The sequence below is a fragment of the Pituophis catenifer genome, unplaced genomic scaffold, assembly GCF_029215685.1.
Source record: "Pituophis catenifer annectens isolate HBS135680 unplaced genomic scaffold, rPitCat1.0.hap2 SCAF_5, whole genome shotgun sequence".
In the NCBI taxonomy this organism is placed as follows: domain Eukaryota; kingdom Metazoa; phylum Chordata; class Lepidosauria; order Squamata; family Colubridae; genus Pituophis; species Pituophis catenifer.
Genome location: NW_027256885.1, coordinates 39,598,513 through 39,612,132, shown reverse-complemented (window position 1 = coordinate 39,612,132; position 13,620 = coordinate 39,598,513). Strand labels below are relative to the sequence as shown.

Here is a 13,620-nt window from a genome sequence, read left to right as displayed (position 1 = left end):
CGAGGTCCTCAAGCAAGCCTTCGTCACGGAACCTGTCCTGAGGCACCCCAATCCACATCGTCCGTTCATGGTCGAGATGGATGCGTCCAATGTGGCGATTGGGGCGGTGCTGCTACAGGCCCCGGCGGATGGCGGTACTCTTTTTCCCTGCACTTATTACTCCTGGAAACTCAATCCTTCCAAGCGCAACTACACCATCTGGGAAAAAGAGTTGCTGGCTATCAAGGCCGCGTTTGAGGCTTGGCGGCATCATCTCGAGGGGGCCCGACACCAGGTGGAGGTTCGGATGGACCATCGGAACCTGGAGCACCTCACAACTGCCAGGAAGTTGAACCAGCGGCAGATCCAGTGGTCTTTGGTTCAACTTTCATGTCACCTACATCCTGAGTGGCCACAACCTGAGAGCGGACGCTCTATCCCGTAAGCTGGAGTACTTTTGCCCTAAGGACTCCCTTCCTCCACGGACGGTGATGCCAGCGGAATCTTTGGCCGCGGTCCAGGAACCAACGGACTTGCGGGCTCAGGTGTGGGAAGCACAGCGCCAGGACGACTGGTCGCAGCAGCGGAAAGCAGAAGTCGGCCCCGCATCCCCATGGACTTTGGAGGAGGGCTTACTGAAGCACCGGGGCCAGTTCTACGTGCCCACAAGTCCGCTCCGAGACCTCGTCATGAACCAGTGCCATGACAACCCCACGGCGGGACACTTCGGCTTCTTCAAAACTCTACACCTGGTGACGCGGACTTTTTGGTGGCCTCGGGTACGGCACGACGTGCACGCGTACGTGACCTCCTTTGTGACGTGCCGACAGGCCAAGGCCTCATCAGGCCCACCTCCTGGACTCCTCCAGCCGCTGCCGACACCGGAGAGACCATGGGGAGCCATCTCCATGGACTTCCTGATGGACTTGCCACCATCTGCTACGTTTACAACCGTCCTCGTGGTGGTGGATATGCTCACTAAGATGGCACATTTTATCCCATGCTGTGGACTGCCATCAGCCCGCACCACAGCCCGCCTGTTCCTGCAACACATCTTCCGCCTCCATGGCCTGCCAGACAGGGTGGTTTCGGACCGCGGGGCCCAATTTACGGCCCACGTCTGGAAAAGCCTGATGGCCGCATTGGAGGTGCAGGTGTGCCTGTCTTCAGCGCACCATCCGGAGACTGACGGGGGAATGGAGAAGGTCATCGGCATCCTGGAACAGTACCTCCGCTGTTTCGTAAACCAGCAGCAGGTCAACTGGGCCGAGTACCTTCCCCTGGCGGAGTTCGCCTTTAATAACTCCCAACACACCTCCACCCAGATGACCCTGTTCCATGCCAATGTGGGATACCATCCACGACTTTTCCCTTTGTCAATCTCAGATTCCCCTGTTCCCGAGACCCAGGACTTCCTCTCAGAACTGCAAGCAGTGCAGCAGCTGGTGCGTCGGCAGCTGATCTGGGCGAAGGAGGACAACAAACGGGTCGCCAACCGCTTTCGACGGGCGACGCCACCGCTGGAAGTTGGAGACCGGGTGTGGCTGTCCATGAAACACCTCCCCACAGACCGGCCGGTGAAGAAACTGGACCACCGCTTTATCGGTCCCTTTCCCGTCGAAGCGGTCATCAGCCTGGTGGCCTAACGGTTGACTGTGCCACACTCCATGCAGCTCCACCGTTTTCCATCGGTCTCTGAAGCCCCATTGTGCCACCTCCGACGCCCTACGACACCTGCTCCCCCAACCACAGTCGCTGAGGACGGCTCCACGACATACGAGGTGGACAGCATCTGGGACTCCCATTGGCTGAAGGGGCGTTTTCAATATCTTATTGCTTGGAAGGGATACGGGCCCGAGGATTTCTCCTGGGAGGATGCTTCTTCCGTTCATGCCCCTGACCTGGTACGGGCCTTACATGAACAGTTCCCGTCCCAACCGCATCCCGACCATCAGACTCGGAGGAAGGGCCCTGCGGTGGGGGATAGTGTTGTGACTCCGACCCCCAAGCCTGTCTTATCAGAGGGAGAAGACTCCAAAAGTGAAGGAGAGGAGTTGGCAAGCTGAGTCACTGGACCACACCCCACAGGGGATAAAAGGGGGTGTGGTGGCCAGTCAAGCCTTGTGACGAACAAAACTGAAAGCTAGCAAGTCATTCTGCATTTCTGGAACTTTGTTATATGCTCTGCTTGGATTGATTTTTGGACTGGACTTGACTATTCTTTGGCTTTTGTGGACTTACTTTGATGTTTCGGACGGAGGAAAAAAGCCTCCCTTTGTAAGTAAAAACTTTTGGCAAGCAGCCACTGGGTTGCTGCCAATTCTGTTATCAAAGGAAATTCTTGTCTGCTGGTTTATTTTAACTCTTGGTCGACTGCTGGTGTGCGTGTGTGAGACGGGGACAGAACACGCAGGAGCTGAAGTGCCACCACTTTCTCTACAAACTTTCCCACAAAGGGTAGGTTGGAGACTGGACGGAAGTTCTGGATCCAGGGAAGGCTTCTTGAGGAGGGGCCTTACAACCGCTTCCTTTAATGGTTGCGGGAATGCCCCTTCCCTCAAGGACGCGTTAACTAAAGCCTGGAGCCAGCCTCGTGTTCCTCCCTGCTGGCCAAAACCAGCCAGGAGGGGCACGGGTTCAACAAACAAGTGGAGGAACTCATCGCTCCTACAGCCTTGTCTACTTCCTCAGGAGTCACAGGCTCAAACATCCCACACAATGGGACTAAGACCTGCCCCCGTCATCTTGGTCGGAATTGCCCAATCGGAGTCCAGGTCCATCCAAATCTGAGCGACTTTGTCCGACAGAAACTGCACAAACTCCTCAGCTCTACCCTGCAAGGGCTCCTCCACTCCCCCTACATTAAGGAGGGAGCGAGTCACCCTAAATAGGGCGGCTGGGTGCGAATCAGCGGATGCAATAAGTGAGGAAAAATGTGAGCATTTTGCCGCCCGTATCGCCACTAAATAAGTCCTAATAAAGGCTCTTAAGAGTGTTCGGTCAGATTCGGAGTTACTGGTCCTCCAGCGTCGCTCTAGACGTCTCTTCTGGCGCTTCATCTCCCGGAGCTCCTCGGTAAACCAGGGAGCTTTCCTGGATCCACCGCCATGGAGAGGTCGCAAAGGCGCAATCCGGTCCAGTGCCCCAGATGCCGCCCTATTGCAGGCAGCCACCAGGGACTCAGCCGGACTGTGGACAAGGGAGTCAGGTATCTCCCCAAGCTCCTTCTGGAACCCTTCAGGGTCCATTAGGCGCCTGGGGCGGAACCACTTAATCGGCTCCGTCTCCCTGCGATGGAGGAGTAGCGCCCTGAAGTCTAACCTCAGCAGGAAATGATCTGGCAACGATCCCAGCTGAGTTGCCTGATCAGCAACTCAGCTTGGATCGTCAGAGGCATTTAAAAGAAAAAAAGGGTTTTTTTTTTTAAAAGCCTTTGATGATCCCAGCTGAGCCACGCGATCATCAGAGGCTTTTTTTTTTACTTTTAAAAGCATTTTTTCGGCCGAAGAGGTTGTAGAAAAAATGCTTTTAAAAGTAAAAAAAAAAGTCTCTGATGATTGTGCAGCTCAGCTGGGCATGGGGGGGGGGGCAGGGATTTTTGCTACCGGTTCTCCGAACCACCCGCCTCCATCGCTAAGGGATCGAGCGATCTGGTCCGAACCGGGAGCATTTCACCCCTGCCTTGACTACTAAGTTCCTGCTTGGTTTCTGATTCCCCTTTTTCATTCAAAATATCTTTGTATCTTACAAGTTTTTCCATGTTAATAACATTAGCATTAGCGCCGCCAACGGCTGCCTCAGTGAAATAATCTCTAATGGTTTTTAAATTTTTTATTATTCTCTGCGATTCTGTATGGATTTCATACTCATGAGACTATCTGCTAAGAATTAAGCAATGTTTCTTTAAGGAGCAGCTTTCTGTAACCTCTCTCACACACACAAACACAGTCTTTTTTTTTTTATTGAAAAAGTTTTTCAAATACAGATTTCCCCCCCTTTTTCCCCCCTCCTCCCTAACCCCCCCTCACCCTCCCCGCCCCCTATGTCTTCTCCAAAATAAAACCCAGATTAATAACAGATTATATAATACTTTACCATCCTTTTACTCCACCCCCCATATGCTGACCCTTTCTTTCTAACAATATTATTATATCCCCCTTGTACTATACTATACATTTCAAAGCAACATTCAGCTGTAAAATTATATAATAAATCCTAATTTGGCAATTTCAGCTCATAATCTATCCATTTCCTCCTCCCCCATACATATATCTTTTAATTCAAATCTTTTACATATATTAATATAACATAACATCCCTTTTCCTAAACTAAACAATCAGTAAACTAACCTATCTCCACCCACTTTCCTACAGGTCTACCATACATAATATTTTTAATATCTTTGTTCTTCTGCCCACACCACTAAAAAGTATTTCCATATATAAATAAAATCCTCAAATGACTTTAAGCTTGTAATCCATATGATATCTTCTGTAATGTCTTTCAACTGGATTGTTAATTCCATCACCCATGTTAGGGTAACATCAAATTCTAGTTCCAACAGTATATTCAGTATCTTCAATTACCATCTGCCCCCATCAATAGTGAATGTTTTCGTATATAAAAAACCACCCGAGTGACTTTATATTTATATTCCATATAGTATCATTTGTAATGTCTTTCATCTAGATTATTAATTCCAACCACCGTGTTAGGGTAACAACCAGATCTTCTGCATGCCCCAATCCCATAGTTCTCTTGCCTTGTAGCTCAGCATAAACGTAATCCATTTGTCAAAGAATCCAAGATAGAAAGTTTCAATCCACTCAATTAAAGGCCATCTTCCACATCCCAAAAGCACAGCACTGCAGAGATCTGTCATTCTTCTCAAAATAGTATAAACCAATACTTTGCCTCAGCTATATTTTCATGTATTTAATCGTCTCTTAAGTAACTGGCATTAGACTGTTGTTTAGTCTAAAATTTTTTAGCTTTGTAGAACCTGCTTCTTCTTTTCTCAACTTTTTGTGGTTTAGATCTCCATCCTGGTTGCCTTTCTAGGACTTGTATATCAGCTGATTGATTTCCATGCTGGTCTGTAACTTGATAAGTCATCACATTAGAATCCAAAGCCGCCTCTCTTGTATTTAAAAGTAATCCAACTATAACCTCTGAAGGAGAATCCAAAAGCGGCTCGTCCAAAAAGGCCTCTGTAACTTGTTGTTTTTCCAATACCTCCACCTCCATCTGCTTAGCCTGGGTTTCAATCTCTTGTTGATTTTGCTTTTTTTTATTCCCCTCGTGTGTTATACATGGAGATATTGAATCCATTTTAAGAACCTTGTAATAAAATTCTTCTGCTTTTTCAACAGTATTTAGTTGATATCTTTCTCCTTGATATCTCAATATTATACCAACTGGAGCATCCCACCTAAATGGGATGTTTTGTTTCTTTAGCTCAGTCACCAAAAATCCAAAATCCTTTCTATCTTTTAACATCTTGGGCGGCAGCTCTTTAAATATCCAAATCTTCCTTCCATGCTTTTCAAGAGTGGAGTTAAAAGACTTTTGCACAATATCATTTCTTATTTCTTTATCAGTAAAGTAAATCACCACATCTCTAGGCAGCTGCCTTTGCTTTGCCACCCAAGAATTAGCTCTGTAGGCCTTATCAATCTTGCAGGATACCTCTTCAGGACTAACCTTTAAAATCGCAGCCAGAACTTCAGCAGACATTTTTCTCAAATCTTCTCTTTTATTTTCCTGTATTCCCCTAATTCTAACCGCAAATTCCATGAATCTGAATTGCATCATTATGGCTTCATTTTCAATCCTTTGTTTTATATTATCTGCAGTGTAAGTCTTGTAGTCAGCTTTCTTTGTTTTTTTAAACTCTACTTCTGAGCTTTTTTCTTGAATCATTATTAGATCATTTTCAATTCTTTGTATTTTATTATCCAAATTATAAATCTTATGATCAACTTCCTTCATTTTAGACTCTATTTCTAAATTGATCTCTTTATCCATCCTTATAATTACTTCTAAGAAACTTTTCATATGTTGCTTCAGGATATCATACTTTTGTTGAACCGACTCTTTAACTTCCTGTCTAAATTTTTCAAGATTCTGGTTCACAATCTCATCATGTTTTGCCATCTCCTCCAATACAAATTGCGTTAGATCTTTAAAGCCATTCCTCTGCATCTGCAAGCTCAAAACTTGTTCATGTGGTTTGTAAATGGGGGAGCCCCCCCCCCACAGCTTGGATGTCTGGCTTTGTCAGTTTTAACGCCATCCTGCCACACAAACAGATTTTTTTCTTTTTTTTTTCCCTTTGAAGAAAAAGACTTCTCTCCAAACAATATCAATATCAAGTCTCTAAGAAGGAAGAAGCATGAAATAAGAATTTTTCTCTTCACTTCTAGCCAGCGCTATTGTTTCAGTTACTTTGTAACCTATTAAACTAGTCAAACGGAAGGACTTTCGCTTTTGGCTTTCTTCTCAAGCCTCAGCCAGTCGCCATTTTAAACTTTCTTTTTTCCCCCTTTCACTCTTCTTTACTTTTAAAATCAGTCTTAGGGTTGTTAGAAATACTTGCAATTTAGGATCCCAGATCCAGATTTCATCCTACTTATTCAGACAATCTGTTAGATTCGTTAGTTGGTCTGGTCCCATCGCCTGGCTCTGCAAAGCGCAGAGTTCTCCCGAAGCCCGGAGCAGCGGCGAGCGAAAATAGGGAGCCTCATCCTGCTTCCTCCCCAGAGGTAAAAAAGAACTCTGGGGACTTCGCAGAGGGCTCTACCTGCCCTCGCCGGCTCTGTCTCACATTTCCTTAAGGAAATGGAGTTTTTCGAGCCGCCTTTGAGCTGTAAAGGCGGCTCTTTACGGGCGACAGGGCTGGCGGTCTCAAAGGACCGTCTGGCGGCGACGGAAGCCAAACCGGAAGCCCCTCAAACACAGTCTTTACAAACGCGGAGGAGATTCTAACACAAGAAGAAGCAAATTCCCCGGAGCTATGGATCACCAAAAGCAAACGCAGGAGACACCGTAAAAGTGGTAAAAGCGGGAATTTTGAATAGACTAAGGAAGAGGGGAAATAAAAAGACCCCGCTCCCTTCAATCTTTCTAACTAATTTGCGTTCACTTGCTAATAAAATGGATGAAATACTCCTTTTAAACAGATGCAATTCTGATTTTTACAACGCAGCAGCCCTATGCTTCATTGAATCCTGGCTAAATGAGGAAGTTGATGACAACAGCATGCATATACCAGAGTTTCAGATAATAAGAGCAGACAGAATTGCAGAATCGATCAGGTAAAAAGAAGGAAGGAGGTTTATGTATATATATCAACAACAGCTATAATACATAAATTCTGTGATGAAAACTTAAGAGTCTTTACTTATCTACTGTAAACCATTTTATTCTCCACGTGAGTTCTCCTCATTTCTCCTAATTGCTGTGTATGTTCCACCACAAGCCTGTGTAAACAAGGCATTATGAACTCTATCTGACCAGATTATGGAGGCTGAAGCCAAATACCCAGATTCACTGGCCATTATTTTAGGTGATTTTCAACAAAGGTAACTTTAAGGAAAGAGCTTCCAAAGAATTTTCAGCATGTCAATTGTCCCACTAGAGCCAAGCTGTCTCAGGAATTCTGGGAGTTGAAGTCCACAGGTTGTAAAAGAGCCACAATTGCCCACCCCTGCACTAGAGGCAAGAATACTTTAGACCATTGCTACACAACACTAAATGATGCTTATCAGTCCTTACCAAGAGCAGCTGTGGGACACTCTGATCATTGCATGATTCACCTTGTACCTGCATACAGACAAAGACTTAAAACCATGAAACCAACAATTAAATCAGTGAGGACCTGGACTGAGGAGGCAAAGTTAAAGCTACAAGCCTGCCTTGACTGCACTGATTGGAATGTTTTTGAAAATACCTCTGCAGACTTAGATGAACTCACAGATACTGTGACATCATATGTCAGCTTCTGTGAAGACCTATGTGTACCCACCAGGAACTTGCAAATATACAGTAACAACAAACCTTGGTTCACAGCTAATCTTAAGCAGCTACATCATTCCAAAGAGGAAGCCTACAGAAAAGGTGATAAAATGCTGTACAATCAGGCCAGAAATGTATTAACAAGGGAGATCAGAGCAGCAAAAGGAAGCTACTCTGAAAAGCTAAGAAATCAGTTCTCAACAAACAAACCAGCAAACATGTGGAAAACTCTTAAAAATATCACCGGCTATGGCAAGCCTCCTTCCCAGGCTGAAGGAAATCAGTAACTGGCAGATGACCTGAATGTGTTTTACTGCAGGTTTGAAAGGAAACTACAGCCACCTATCTCCACAACTCCCATCTCAGACACACCAACAACAGCCAAACCTGCAACTGACCATTGGGTTCACAACCCCTGGTGATCACAGAAAAGGAAGTGCAAGATCTATTTCACAGACAAAAGCCAGGAAAAGCACCAGGTCCAGACAAGATAACTCCTTCTTGCTTAAAAGTCTGTGCTGACCAATTGGCCCCCATCTTCACCTGAATCTTCAATAAATCACTAGAAATGTGCCATGTTCCTTCTTGCTTCAAATGCTCCACTATCATCCCAGTGCCGAAGAAGCCCACCATCAAGGAACTGAATGACTACAGACCAGTTGCTCTAACATCTGTAGTCATGAAAACCTTTGAAAGCCTAGTGCTGTCCCACTTGAAAACCATCACGGATCCGCTGTTAGACCCCTTGCAATTTGCATACCGAGCAAATAGATCAACAGATGATGCTGTTAATATGGCTCTGCACTACATCCTACAACATCTTGAATCTCCAAAGACCTATGCAAGGGTCTCAGGATGTGTGGTTTCTCCACTTCTCTTCTCTTTATATACCAATGACTGCATCTCAAACGATCCTTCTGTTAAACTACTGAAGTTTGCAGATGATACTACATTGATTGGTCTCATTCGAGACAACAATGAATCCGCATACAGATGGGAGGTTGAACAACTAGCCTCGTGGTGCGACCAGAACAATCTGGAACTGAACACACTCAAAACCGTAGAAATGGTGGTAGACTTTAGGAGAAACCCTCCCATACTACCACCTCTTACAATACTAGACAACACAGTATCAACTGTAGAGACGTTCACATTTCTATGTTCTACCATATTTCACGACCTAAAATGGACACCTAACATCAAAAACGTCATCAGAAAAGCACAACAAAGAATGTTCTTTCTGCGCCAACTCAGGAAGCTCAAACTGCCCAAGGAGCTGCTGATCCAGTTCTACAGAGGAACTATTGAGTCTGTCATCTGCACCTCTATAACTGTCTAATTTGGTTCTGCAACCCAAGAAGAAAGACACAGACTTCAGAGGATAATTAGAACTGCAGAAAAAACAATTACTACCAACCTGCCTTCCATTGAGGACCTGTATACTGCACGAGTCAAAAAGAAGGCTGTGAAAATATTTACAGACCCCTCCCATCCTGGACATAAATTGTTTCAACTCCTACCCTCAAAACGACGCTATAGAGCACTGCACACCAAGACAACTAGATACAAGAATAGTTTTTTCCGAACACCATCACTCTGCTAAACAAATAATTCCCTCAACACTGTCAAACTATTCACTAAGGCTGCATTACTATTGCTATTGGTCTTCTCATCGTTTGTATCACCCATCTTCTCCTACGTGTGACTGCATGACTGTAATTTTGTTGCTTATATCCTTGCAATTTATATTGAAATAGACTAGACTAGACGACTAGACTAGACTAGACTAGACTAGACTAGACTAGACTAGACTAGACTAGACTGACTAGACTAGAATTTTTATTGGCCAAGTGTGATTGGATACACAAGGAATTTGTCCTGGTGTATATGTGTACATAAAATAAAAGATATGTTCATCGAGAATCATAAGGTACAACACTTAATGATAGTCATAGGTTACAAATAAGCAATCAGGAAACAATATCAATATAAATCGTATATCAATATTATAGTTATAGTTAATCTTCTAATATTGATTGTTTCCTAGTATGATTTGATTTCTTATTGTACTGTATGACTGTCACTGGGTGTTGTGCCTTGTGATTCTTGACGAGTGTATCTTGTCTTTTTATGTACACTGAGAGCATATGCACCAAAGACAAATTCTTTGTGTGTCCAATCACACTTGGCCAATAAAGAATTATGTTCTATTCTATTCTATTCTATTCTATTCTATTCTATTCTATTCTATTCTATTCTATTCTATTCTATTCTATTCTATTCTATTCCATTCCATTCCATTCCATTCCATTCCATTCCATTCCATTCCATTCCATTCTATTCTATTCTATTCTAATTCTACTCTACTCTCCTATCCTATCCTATCCTACCCTACCCTACCCTACCCTACCCTACCCTACCCTACCCTACCCTACCCTATCCTATCCTATCCTATCCTATTCTTGTACCAAAACTTCCATAGTTGAAAGCCAGACTGGTATTTTCAAATAGTGTTCTTTTATTTATAAACCAAACTAATAACAATGCATTCCTAACTAGTGTCTTTGAAAATAACTATGTATCTTATTCTTCCCATACCATAAGAAAGTGTGCCAACCTAGTTGAAGGTCATGACCTTCTAAGGTTAATAATCTTGTATGTCTAAGGCTGATCCATTATTTCACCCATGTGAGTACCAAGGCCTGATAGTACAATTACCGGTCTGGTAGCCCAAAGCCCCCTCTTTTTTTGGCTTCCTGCAACATTTTCAAGCCTATTCTTGCTTTTTTCCCTAAGCAAATGTATCTTGATATCATTTTATTTAATTCTTCAAAATATTTTTTCTCCAGTTTTATTGGTATTGTTTGGAATAGATATAATAGTCTTGGTAAGATATTCATTTTTATAGTAGCTATTCTTCCTGTTACTGACAGCTGCAGATCTTTCCATTTCTCCAGGTCTAGTTTAATTTGCCTCATCAGTTTCATATAATTATCCTCTTTAATTGTTGCACATTTTGCTGTTAGTTGTATTCCTAAGTACTTCACTTTTTAAACTATCTGTATATTAATTCTTTCCATCAACACTTTTTTTCTTTATCTGTAAGATTCTTAACTAAAATCTTTGTCTTATCCTTGTTTATTTTCAGTCCTGCTACTTCCCCATATTCTTCTATTTTTCTAATTAGCTTCGGTCCAGTTTTTAAGGGGTCTTCTAGAAGACCAAGTCGTCTGTGAATGCCTGTAGTTTATATTTCTCTTTTTTTATTTCCATTCCTTTTATTTCTTCATCTTGCTGAATGTTCCTGGTTAACACTTCCAAAGTCAGTATAAATAGCAGCGGGGACAGTGGACATCCCTGTCTAGTGCCTTTCTTGATATCAAAGTTCTTTGTCATGTCTCCATTCACTATCACCTTGGCTGATTGTTCACAATATATTTCTTTGATCATATTAATAAATCTCTCCCCAGAGTCCATATATTTTAGTTGTAATAACATGAATTGCCAATTAACATTATCAAATGCTTTCTGTACATCTAAAAACATCAATGCCATTTGTTTTCCAGGGTGCATTTCATAATACTCCAATGTATTTAGAATCATTCTCATATTGTTTTTAATCTGTCTCTTTGGAAGAAATCCATTCTGATCTGGATGTATAAATTCGTTCAAGTACTTTTTAAATTTCTCTGCTATTATCGAAACATATTTTATAGTCCGCATTCAGTAAAGATATTGGCCTGTAGTTCTTTATCTGTGTTAAATCTGAATCGTCTTTCGGTATAAGAGTAATATTTGCTTCCATCCATGAATTTGGTATTTTTGCTTCTAGTAGTACTTCATTATAAACTTCCAACATCACTGGGCTTAATACCTCTTCTAGTTGTTTGTAAAATTCTGCCGGTAGCCCATGAGGCCCTGGTGTTTTATTATTTTTTGTCTCTTAATCGCTTCATGGTTATCCGTTCATTCAGCATATCTTTAACTGTATCAGGTACCTTAGGGAGTTCAGATTGTTCCAAATATTGTTGTATTTTATTTTCCAAAATTTCCTCCTTGTCATACAATTTTTCATAGTACTCTTTTATAATAGTTTTTTTTTCTCCTTATTCTGATAGTGAAAAGTCCCTTTCTCATCGATTAGTCGATGTATCAATTTTTTCCCTGTCTTTTTTCAGTTTGTATGGCAACCATCTTCCAGGGTTATTCACATTTTCAAAGAAATTTTGTTTTGCACTTTTAATTTTTTCTGCCAATTCTTCTTTTTCCAATAGGTTTATTTTATCTTTTATTAAGTCTATTTGATTTTTCAATTCCTTTTTTTGTGCTTCTCTCTGTAGTTCTGATTCTAATCTTTTGTATTATTCTTCTAATATTTTCTTATTTTGTTTCTTCTTATTATTTTTCTTTCCCATATATGTTATAGCTAATCCCCGGGTATATGCTTTAACAGTATCCCATACAATTTGCAGGGAGGTCTCTTCCTTCCTATTCTCCTTGGGGGGAAAATCCAATTCTTTTTCCATCTTTTGTATGAATTCTTTATCTTGCAGTATTGCTTTATTTAACATTCATCTCCATTTCCTTTTTTGTCCTTTCCAAACAACTTTCATCAGATTGTGATCTGCCCAAACATTTGGTTCTATTTCTATCTCTTGCATGCATGCTTTCAGTTCTGATGTCATCCATACCATGTCTATTCTGGACCAGGATTTATGCCTGTTTGAATAGAACAAATATTAATTTTTCTTAGGGTGTACTTCTCTCCTATTTCTTCCATCATTTTAAAGAAGGTTTTTGGGAGTGTTTTTCTGGCTTTTTTGCCTATTTTACTGCTCTTATCGTCAAGTTCTGTGTCTACAATTACATTAAAGTCTCCTACCACACAAATATTTTCATATTCCAATTCTATGATTTTCTTATGTTTTCCATAAAACTCATCTTGTCTATTATTAGGTGCATATATCACTATCAACAATATCTGTTTCTGATTCATTGTTATCTCCACCATCAATATTTTCCCCTCTTCATCTGCAAAAATTTGTCTAGCCTTTATTGTTTATTTAATATATAGAGCCACCCCCCCTTTTTTTTTCTTTTCCAATTTTGGGGTACTCTTAATAGTTTACTGTATTGCTTTTTAATGTGGACTTCTTGAAGACAGATTAAATTTAATTTTAATTTTTCTAGTTTGTTAAATTCTTTTCATTGGTGAGTTCAGTCCATTTATGTTAATTGATAGTAATTTTATTTCTTCTTCCATTGTTTGCTTATAGATAGGTTTTGTTGTTCTAGTTGATCTTATTTAGTGTGCCCAGGGTCTTCATCATTATTTCCATCTAAAGAGTCATCACCACTGGTATCTTCTTCAGCTGTTAGATCACTTCCCCCTCTCTCCACAAAAGTATAAATGACTTGTTCTGGGGTATAAACCATGCTGTCATTCTCAGCATCAAACTGTTCTTTGGATATTTTGTTAGCCCCAAAAAGGTGACCTTCACTTCAGTCCTCCTGTGCCAAAAGACAAATAGGAGTGGGGGGAACAACAGGTTCATTGTAAGACTTTATAGGTTTCATAGAATAATTGTAGCTCTGGCTTCTATCCAGCTTCATTCATAAAAGTGC

General features: G+C 41.9%; 1 protein-coding gene across 1 annotated transcript in view; it reads left to right on the top strand.

Moving 5' to 3' along the window:
- EZH2 (enhancer of zeste 2 polycomb repressive complex 2 subunit) overlaps nucleotides 1-13,620 on the top strand; it is a 480,973-nt gene that overhangs the window by 266,884 nt on the left and 200,469 nt on the right. The gene's annotated exons all lie outside the window — the stretch shown is intronic.